Source organism: Myotis davidii, unplaced genomic scaffold (genome assembly GCF_000327345.1).
Source record: "Myotis davidii unplaced genomic scaffold, ASM32734v1 scaffold158, whole genome shotgun sequence".
In the NCBI taxonomy this organism is placed as follows: Eukaryota; Metazoa; Chordata; class Mammalia; order Chiroptera; family Vespertilionidae; genus Myotis; species Myotis davidii.
The window spans coordinates 608,155-610,514 of NW_006289390.1; the positions used below are offsets into that span (position 1 = coordinate 608,155).

Here is a 2,360-nt window from a genome sequence, read left to right on the forward strand (position 1 = left end):
GACCAGCACAACGACCGGTCGTTATGACGTGCACTGACCTCCAGGGGGCAGATGCTCAATGCAGAAGCTGCCGCCTGGTGGTCAATGCACTCAGTCAGAAGCCGGGCTGACATCCCCCGAGGGCTCCTGGACTGCGAAAGGGCGCAGGGATCTTCCCCCACCCTTTTCCCCGCTCCCCCTCATCCCCCCAGTAAACAAATGTGTTCACATACAAAAAACTTAACCCCCTATTCACATAAGTATATGTCCTAAGATTTAAAATGATTATTTCTCAGATTAATGTAGGTGCCCTATCTATTAGATTATAAGTCACCCCTATCACTTTCATCACTGGGATATAGTTAACAAGAGCTAGGAGGTAGGTGAGATAGGACTCCAGAAGGCCAGTGCTACCTCATGCAGGATCCCATAAGCCACAAGAACCTGAAATTTTATTCTAAGTGCAACTGGAATCACAGAATATTTTGAACTGAACAGTGACAAAATCTGACTTATATTTTTAAGTATCGTTCTGGCTGATGTTTGAAGAATGAATTTTAAGAAGGTAAGCAAAATCGAGTCCAAGTTACTCATTTATTCAACAAATTTAAAAAGTTTGCGGAGTAGCTAATATGGTGGCAAGCTCTATCCAAGGTACTGCAAATACAGCAAAAACAATACAAAGTCCTGCATTCTGTAATAAACTTTAGAGTGGTACACACACACACACACACACACACACCCCTCTTTCCGCTACATCAACAATTCCTGCATCTCTACTGGACATTTTCCATCAATGTATAAATTTTAGTACCTACCATCTTTAAATAAACATCAAGCAAAACTATATCCTTTGACCTTTTATTCCCATCTAGCTATCATCCCATTTGTTACACCCTAATTGAGAAAAACTTCTTTAATGAATAGTCTATAGTGCCCTGGCTGGTTTGGCTCAATGGATAGAGCATCGGCCTATGGATTGAAGGGTCCTGGGTTGATTCCGGTCAAGGGCACATGTCCGGGGTTGCAGATTCTGTCCTTAGTAGGGGGTGTGCAGGAGGCAGCCTATCAATGATTCTCTCTCATCACTGATGTTTCTACCTCCCTCACCCTTCCTCTCTGAAATCAATAAAAACAAAAAAGTCTATAGTTCTTCACCTCCAGTTAGCAGAAACCACTATAATCAAGGTCCTCTCTTTCACCCCGCTAAAACAAGTATTAGTAAGTAGAATGCCTTATACTTTACATATCTTTATATTTTTTCTTATTGTAGCATTTTTGTACGTGCCTTATCTATCTGCTTTGCCAGACTGTAAACTCTGCAAGGTGGTAAGCAGACCTTAAATATCACACATTGCCACGGACTTGTATTGTAAACTCATATATCAAGTGAGGAATTCATTTTACAGCTCTTTGCACACTTGTGTATGTGTGTGTTCAAAAACCCATTTATCTGCAAAGTATTGAAGGGGGCTCATGATACCACGAAAAGCTAATGGAAACAGGCATCGATGCAAACAGAACACAACCCGCGTTAAAGAGTACGATTGTGTTCATTCCTATTGCTGGCCTTTTATTAGCGTTTCTTGGCAACCGAAGGAAGAAGGGCATCTGAATCTCACCGTGTGTGTAGCATTGAACCAACCACAGAGTCAGGCATTGGCATCATCTGCAGAGATCACCTTTCCCCTGGACCAGTCCCCGGGAGGGGCTTTGGTCACTAGGGCTGTCCTAGGAGTCACCGACAGTCTACCTGGAACAACTGTGGGAGCAGAGACATCAGTAAAAATAACTGAGCAGAGACAGTAGCTCGGAAGGGCTGCTGCAGTTATTTAACTCGGCTCTGCGGCTTTTAGAGCAAGAACCTGTGATGCGTGGACCCATCGGTGCCTGAGCGAGAGAATCCTCAGTTTTCTCCCCCGGGGTTTGGTCCAGGCTTGGCAATCGCAGAGCAGCCTGAGTCACTTGATGGTGAGAACAAAGGGTCAACAGCAGCCCAGCGGCTCGGGCTCGGGGGCAGCCTCGGCCCCACTGGGCTCCTGGGGGCAGAAGAGTCCTAGGTGAGCAGAGGGGTCCAACCAAGGGGGTGGGGGCTGGGGGAGGAAGGCAAGTCCAACCGGCACCAGGCAGTCCCTTCCCAGACGCGGGAACCTCTCCCGGTCCCGAACGCGAAGGAGCGGCAGAGGCAGCCGTGGCCAGGGGGATCCTCTCTCCTGTGGGCCCCGGGGGTCTCCTGGAATAAGACGCCATCACCCCACTCGGTCCGACCCCAGAGATCACCCACCTGCAACCGCGGCATCCGAAGTCTCCACCCCGGTCTCTCTGCCTCCGGAGGGCTGGCTGCGATTGGTTTGCGCCGCTGTCCCGTTAGCTCTTTCCCG

General features: G+C 48.1%; 1 protein-coding gene across 4 annotated transcripts in view; it reads right to left on the reverse strand.

The window, feature by feature from the left end:
• KBTBD3 (kelch repeat and BTB (POZ) domain containing 3) overlaps positions 1–2,354 on the reverse strand; it is a 28,039-nt gene extending 25,685 nt beyond the window's left edge. For 2 of the 4 annotated variants that reach the window (XM_006761470.2, XM_006761468.2), the window contains exon 1: positions 2,264–2,354. The gene's annotated coding sequence lies outside the window, so the exon portion shown is untranslated. The other 2 variants (XM_015562435.1, XM_015562436.1) reach the window with 2 other exon arrangements.
• Between the last annotated feature and the right edge of the window lie 6 nt (positions 2,355–2,360).